The sequence below is a fragment of the Vicugna pacos genome, chromosome 25 (assembly GCF_048564905.1).
Source record: "Vicugna pacos chromosome 25, VicPac4, whole genome shotgun sequence".
Taxonomy (NCBI): Eukaryota; Metazoa; Chordata; class Mammalia; order Artiodactyla; family Camelidae; genus Vicugna; species Vicugna pacos.
In genome coordinates this window covers 11,396,731-11,404,910 of record NC_133011.1, presented here as the reverse complement: position 1 = coordinate 11,404,910, position 8,180 = coordinate 11,396,731, and the positions used below count along the sequence as shown (strand labels likewise).

The 8,180-nt window shown below is 37.2% G+C and overlaps 1 long non-coding RNA gene across 1 annotated transcript; it reads right to left on the bottom strand.

Annotated features, from left to right (window-relative positions):
- Nucleotides 1–2,020: 2,020 nt before the first annotated feature.
- On the bottom strand, nt 2,021–6,824 carry LOC140689205 (uncharacterized). The gene is made up of 3 exons (XR_012064088.1): nt 6,722–6,824; nt 5,429–5,541; nt 2,021–2,145 (listed from the first exon to the last, which is right to left on the bottom strand). It is a non-coding gene; the product is annotated as an uncharacterized lncRNA (long non-coding RNA).
- Nucleotides 6,825–8,180: the final 1,356 nt, after the last annotated feature.

The window sequence follows — 8,180 nt, the reverse complement described above, 5'->3', positions numbered from 1 at the left end:
ATGGGTCATGCCTCCCTAAAAGATATATTGAAGTCCTACCCCCTGTACTTCAGAATGTGACCTTATCTGCCAATTGGTTCTTTACAGAGGTAATCAAGTTAAAATGAGGCCATATGGGTGGGCCCTAATCCAATCAGACCAGTGTCCTTATAAAAAGGGGAAATTTGAACACAGGGCATGAAGGTACACAGGGGAACACATGTGAGATCGGAGGATTGAGTGATGCAACCACAAACCAAGGAACGACCGTGATTGCTGGGGAACCACTGGAAGCTAGGAAGAGGCAAGGAAAGATTCCCTGCCAAACCTTGATTTCGAACTTCTGGCTTCAGAACTGTGAGAGAACACATTTCTGTTGTTTTAAGCCATGTAGCTTGTGCTTTGATAGAGCAGCCCTAGGAATCAATCACACCATTCTTCTTACACAGGAAACTTCGTTGTGCATCGGATAGAAATAACAATTTGGGAATGAGGTCAAAGGAGGGCTGTAGAAACCCACCAGGAGGTTCCTTTGGGATAAATAAAGCAACCAAACTGAAAGGAGGAGAACGTTTGGCTTTGAGATGTATAAACACTCATTCTCTCCTAAACAGCTGTTTCTCAAACTATGTTCCCTGAAATCTTAGGATTCCTTGGAGAATTCTGAAAAAACATTTGCTTTCAATTTACATTTCTTTTGTATATGTAATTATTTTACCTGCTTTAAATAGCAAACCTACAAACGGAGTTATTTCCGGGAATAGCTCACTTAATCCTCACAGCTACCCTACGAAGTGGATGCTGTCTTATCCTGGTTTTACAGATGAGAAAACTAGGGCACAGAGAAGTTAAGCAGTTTTCCTGAGTCCCTATAGTTAGTAAGGGTAGAGCTGGGATTTGAATGCAGGGAATCTGATTCCAGAGATGTCGTTCGTAACTGTATACTTCATAATATGGTCTCTAAAAACTATAAAAACACATGCAAACATGCACACGCAGATGTTCCATATCAGATTTCAGCATGGCAGAGACCATCTTAGCCCAAATTGGTGCTGCCAGACTAACCCTTTTGTTGGAGAAAACCTCATTCATTCATTCAGTTGACAAATGTTTATTGAGTATGTACTATATGCTTCTGTGACCTTTCTGTAACTATGTTGATTAAGAAGAGCACAACTTGACTCTCCTTTTTTCCAAAATATTCAGATCTGTGCCTATCCATTCACTTAAAACTGAACCCAACACAAGAGTGAGCTGTGTAATAATTGGCACTGCAGGTGGTAAACATACCATATTAATCATTTTCATATTTATTATAGTTTTGGATGCTATTTGATTGACTTTTATACTCATGATAAGAAATATTGGCAGTTGGAAGAGAATGTTGGTAATTCCATTTTTGAGACAAAAATTTTCTACTACTTTTGTTTCAAGCTTTTAGATCAGTTTAATTAAAGGATATCCTGAGGTTGCAAAGCAAGAGGCTGAAAGCTGTTACTACTTGCAATCACATACATGTGGGAATTAGGATTTTATTCATCTCATGCAACAGAAATGTAATGTAGAAGGACAAACTTGATGCTGAGGGCAGTCCAGATCTAATTTAAATTTTTATCTGGGCAGCCTCATTTCCCTTGTTTGATTATCATAAGCGGTAAATATTGCCACTTGAAATTATAAAATAAGTTTATACAGATAAAAATGGATTTATATATATTGGGATTCAGTGTCAAGTTTCTTTTGAAAACAGATAAAAGGTTTGCGACCCACCATACCAGACTACCGCTGGCACAGATCGTTACTGGGCGAAATGGTCAGAGCTCCTTTTCCATCTCTTCCACTGCCCTGATCCTTTCGAACATGTGATCGTGGATCAGTCTCGGGATAGTTACTTCCAGTCAAATGTGCACTCTGCTATAGAGCATCTCAAGTGGCAGGATGTCAGACGCTGTGATGGGAGGAGACTCCGTAGGCTCCCCCATTCTGCCGGCTCCCCCCATTCTGCCTGCTCCCCATAAGGCTGAGCTGGGCTTCTGAAAAGTCTGATTCAGCCTTGTGGCAGATGAAAGTGTCCTCCTGGAAATTCTCTGCTCTGGGGTGGTTCTAAGCAAGTCAGAAGGGCGTCTCTTCATAGGAAGTCCTCAGTTTCAATGCAGTTTTCCACTCCTGATGAGAAAGACAGTGAATTCCCTAGAAGTGAGCCTACTTACCTGGCAAGAACAGAACAGAGGTTTCTACCAGTGACATATTTATCAACTTGATTGGAGGAATAATTTCCTTTTATAGAACTGATTTTTATAAATAGCTTTTTTCTTTATTACAGGTTAATACATGTTCATCAGTGATAAATGAGGAAATACAAATAGCAAAAACAAAAAATAAATTAAAATATTCATAATCTAAATACTTGGGGAAAACCACTGTTACATTTTGGTGTACATTCTCTAAATCCAAGGTCAGTGAACTTTTCCTGGTAAGGACTGGATAGTAAATATTATAGGCATTGTAGGCCAAAATGTATGATTGATATTGTATAGGCACTTAAACAGCAAGAGAGAATACAAACAGCTACAAAATTCTTACTGAAATAATTTTAAATATAATAATAATAATAAATGAGGACTTTTTAAAAAATATAGGTCTACCAATGGTAAGAACAGAATTCTTTTTTAGGAGGGAGAGGCTAACGTTTTACTTAATTGGAGTTCAAAGTTAGTGTTCCCACTGGTGGACATCTAAATCTATTGCAAATGTTTCTCTGTTACCACAGATCTGTAGTGTAATTTTATGTATTTCATCTTTGAAAATGTCTTTTCACACAGCTAGGTGCTGCTGAATACTGATCTCGATCTTCAAGCACACAATTTTAATTGAACATATTCATTGTTTGGAAGGCATTTTTAGAATTCTATTAGTTCCTCCTTATTTGCCTTTGAGTATGTCATTATAATGTGGATTAATCACTTCCAACTGAAGATTATGTGGAAGCTCCTCAATTACAGTTAAATGGATTTTAAAATATGGAAATTCCCTTTAAACTTGCATAGAGGTTCAAAAAACGCTGCTGGGACTATAGTTTGAGCTGAATATATAAATTTATCCACAGAAAATGTGTGTGGGAACAGAGAGCTCACTTTCTCATTTTAATTTTTGAAGGCATAGAAAGTATATAAAGCAGCATGACATTACTTGCGGTTCAAGCAATTTTATTTATCATCAAAATGACTTCACTGCAGTACCTAAGTTTTGCACATAAATACTGTTTTGTCTTTTAATTTTAGATTGAACTCACAAAGAAGCCTTATCAAGTCTGCAGCAGAAGTTAATTTTCTTCTAAAGCCATTCAGTGTCCAATAATAATTGCTTACTAAATAAATAAGCAAATACATAATAAAGGGAAGTTTTTCTCATTTAGAAAAATCTCAATCTCAGGCCCAAGTCCAAAAATTGTGGTAGAGCTTTATCACTGCTAAGCCACAGAATTGTGTAGTAGTGAAAGCCAAGATATTTAGCCACTACTTATGACAAAAATTCACAGAACTGACAACCATTAAGTCCAAAGCAACAAATGACAGTACTGGTTCAATAATACATAGTAGATCAAGTATTTTCTACCAGATAGCTGCTGCTGCATAATACAGTGAAGAACCACAGGTTTTTAATACCCTACATTTTCACAAGCTTTCTAAATTTTTCTAATACTTTCTTTTTCTGCTCCACACATATTTTTTTTTTTTTTTACTACCATCAGATGTGACACATCTTAGCAGATTCCACTTCAGGTTGTATTGAATTAGTTTTCTCAACTTCTTGGGAAATATTCTCACTTCTAATTGTTCCATGCAGACTATTCATAGAGGCTAACTCTTCAGCCACTTCACACTTGGCATTGACTTCTCAAGTAAATGACAATTGTGCAGTATCAGTAACATCTATCAATTCCTCAAGGGCATAAGAAAACCATTCAAAATCATTTGCTTTTTTTTTAATTGACTATTGATGTTGTTCCCAAAGTCCTCGACTCTTCAAGTAATTGAAGAAAATCTAATAGTCTTAAACACATTTATCCTCCCTGGGCCTAGTTCTTTAAACATGATTTAATTTACTCATTGATAAATGGCTTTCCTTGCTTGGCTAATAATTGGCCACTTAAGCATGAGCTACTTTGGTCACAGCCTCACTTTCATTTTCTATTTTTGTGAAGAAATTCTGCTGTCATGAGATATGCCAGTTTAAGTTTTCTAATTTTTCTGATTGTTGCTTTCCTGTGAGTTGGGACTATTGTGATGAATACTTAATCTAGTATTATTGATATATATTGTATTCATTTAGTATAGCAATAGTGTCATTGCATGCTTTGCCATCAGATTCAGTAACAAAATAATCCAGTCCACTGTGCCTTAAAAATGTGGCATTCAGAACCAACTTCTCTTTTTTGTTTTGACATGAGGGATATACATATATATATATACATTATATACATATAAAATAATAAAATACCTATAAAGCCACCACATAGTAATATGGTTAACACTCAAAATACTGTCAAGTTATAACTTGTGCCACTCCAATTTGCAATGCAATTCTGATGCTAACTACCTGGAGTTAGGTCAGATCCCACAGTTAAGGGCACGGTTTTCCACAAGACTCCTCTCTCTTCAGACACCAGTCTTAAGCTCCAGTTTCCAGGCCATCCAGACTTCTGACTGACTATCTATAGATTTGGGGGTTCCCACCAGACCCTCAGGTTCAATAATTCACTAGAACAACTCACAGAACTCAGAAAAAGTGCAATACTTATTATTACAGTTCTATTATTGTTAAAAACAAGACAACAGGCCCAAAATGGAATCACATATGCTAAGCCCATGTCACCAAACTGAGACTTAATTACAGTTTTGGTTCTCTTCCAGAAATAGAATTTTAAACCAGTCAATCAGGAGTCACCTAATCAGTACTAGTTAGGTAATCTGCCTGATAGACCCCTGCCTTCCCCTAAAGGAAAGTAACCTTGCCACAAATAATCCACTTTTTGCTAGGATAACTTCCTTGCTCCTGCTCCTTTCTACCTATAAAAGTCTTCCATTCTGTACAGCTCCTTGTAGCTCCTTGCTATCTGCTAGATGGGATGCTGCCCTGTTCATGAATTGTTGAATATAGCCAATAAGATCTTTAAAATTTACTCGAGGGGCTTTTGCTCTTTAACATTATAAAGGATACAGATCAGGACTAGACAAATGAAGAGATGCATAGGGAAAAGTTTGGAGGGTTCCATATGTGAAGCTCTCCATGACTTCAGGATGTGTCAGTCTCCCAGCACATTGAAGTGTATCACCAATCGGGGAAGCTTACCCAACGTTCATGGTCTAGAATTTTTACTGGAGTTTCATTATGTAGATATGATTGATTGAATCAATGGCCAAGTGAATGGTCATTATCATCTACCCACCCCAGAGGTCAGGCTGATATGGCTCAAATGGTTCTAATCATGTGGTTGGTCTTTCTGGCATGGTCATTCTGTCCCCTTCTGCATCATCTTATCAGCATCAATTATCCAGGGACCTACCAAAAATAAAAAAGACAATCCTATCATTTGGAAAATTCCAAGAATTTAGATGGTACCTCTCAGAAACCAGGAACAAAAGCCAGTCAAATTCTTTATTATAAAACAGCCACTGAGTAGCAGTGCAGACCAATTAGGGTGCCAAATATAGTCTCTGTTGCAACTATTCAACTTTGCCTTTTAGCATGAGAGCAGCCACTGCTGATACATAAACAAATGAGTGTGTTTCAATAAAACTTTATTTATAAACACTGAAATTTGAATTTCATGTGATTCTCGTGTGTCATAAAATATTCTTTGTTTTGCAACCAATTTAAAAAATGTAAAAATCATTCTTAGCTTGCAAGCCATAAAAATGGGAAGCAAACCAGATTTGGTCATAGTCTGTAGTTTGCTGACTCCTTGCTCATCTGGATTAAGGAGTGGCAAACTGCAGCCCATAGGCCAAATCATGCACACTGCCTATTTTCATAAATAAAGTTTTATTGGAACACAGCCATGTTCATTCAGTTTTGTATTGCCTAAACCTGCTTTGGTGCTGCAACAACATAGTTAAGTAGTTGCAACAGAGACCATTTGGCCTGCAAAGCCTAAAATATTAACAATTTGGCCCTTTATAGAAAAGTTTGCTGATACCAGCTAGATCAGGGAAGAGGGGAAGTCTAGGCACTGTGGGTAGCACAATGGCTTTATTATTTCATCTAATCCTGTTATGAACACAATTAGTTAGGAGATACTATTATCACTTTACAAAGGATATCTAAAGCTTAGGTAAAGGAATTTGTCCAAGGTCAGACAGCTTGTAAGTGGTTCAAGTGCAGATTTATTGGCCCAAGCCTGTGCTCATATATTGTTTTATATCTTTGTATTTTATTCTACAAACTGATTTTATTTTTAAAAATCTGCTTTTCCCCCATTTAATCTGTCTTGAACATTTTAAAAATGACGCTTTTTTAAAACTTTATCGAGGAATAACTGATGAATATAACTCTATAGAAAGTGTACCTACCACATGATGATTTGATATACATTGTAGAATGATGACCAAGATCAAGATAATTAACATATCTATCACCTCACATAGTTAACATAGGTGATTTTTTGTGTGTGGTGAGAATGCTTAAGATCTACTCTCAGCAACTTTCAAGTATACAATATCATACTGTTAACTATAGTCACCTTAAAGATGATTCTTGAAAAAAAATGCTCTAGCTTTACTTAGATGTGTTAAGTCAGGGCTTGTCTGCTAAGGCTCAGGCAAGTAGTCTCTGCAGGACGGAGAGTTTATTATTTTTGCAGCACCTAGAAGATGAAAAAAAAAGGAAAGAAAGAAAGCAAATTTACTCTTCCATGCTTTGAAACTAAAATGGAAGACTACAAACTCAGTCAATACAATGATTAATAATGATACTGGTGTTTGGAAAGATTTTAAATTAAGTATTTTTTAGAGGGAGAGGAATCATACTCATTTCTGTTGGGTTAGGGTAAATGGTTAATTGACAATGACTCAACTATAGCCCTGGTTAAGAAGATAAGAATTTAAAAAAAAAGATAAGAACTAGAGGTTAAAAAGAAACTAAAATAGACTGTACATTCTATTTATGTAATCCTATTGAAATTGGCATCATTCTAAAACATACAGACAAAGATTAAAAGATATGACCACATAAAAATGTTTAGCTTCATTCTATCAAAACACCAGAGCCACCTATAAAAAATAATAAACCTACTGAAATGTTTGGGAAACAAATCAACAGTTGATATGCTTATGACATAAAACACTTCACAAACCAAGCAGAAAAAGATGACTCTCCCCTGACAAGCAAAGGCAATTCTACAAAAGAAAACTAAACATATGAAGAGTATTCGACCTCACAAAAGAAACAGAAAATGATGCAATAATGAAATACTCTCCTACTCCCTAACGCCATGACTAACACAGGTTGAAAAGAGTGGTGTTATTATTTTTCTGTGACTGCTGTAACAAATTATCACAAACACACAGTGTACTCGGTGGGCTGAAATCAAGGTGCCAGCAGGGCCACACTCACTCTGGAGGCTCTGGGGGAGAATTCACTCCGTGCCTCTTCCAGCTTTTGGTGGCCGTTGTCATTCCTTGGTTTGTGGCCACATGACCTCCAATCTCTGCTCTGTGTCAAATCTCCCTCTGCCTTTCTCTTATAAGGACACTTAGGATTGCATGTAGGGCCCATTTGGCTAATCCAGGATAATCTCCCCATCTCAAGATCCTTAACGTAAACACCTCTGCAAAGACCTTTCTTCTATATAAGGTAACACTTGGAAGTTTCAGGGACTTGGACCAGATATTGTTGAGAGACATTACTCAGCCCCTTCAAGTGGTAATGCCTGGTATCTACATGGGTACTCTAGAGAAAAAGGTGCCTTTTTACACCGCCATTGGGTATGAAGTTGTTAACATCTTTCTTTATGGCACATTAACCTCAGTTTGCTTCTCCAGATCCACTGTCTACTCTTCTCCATCCTTCTGTGTGGCTCACCTGCATGGACTGAGCTCTGGCTCCTGGCTGGGTCCTGCTAGTGAGAGGCATGGGAAGGAGCTGGGTGGATGGGGAAAGGGTGAGGATACAGTTTCTTTGACCCTGCTGCTGGGTTTGTT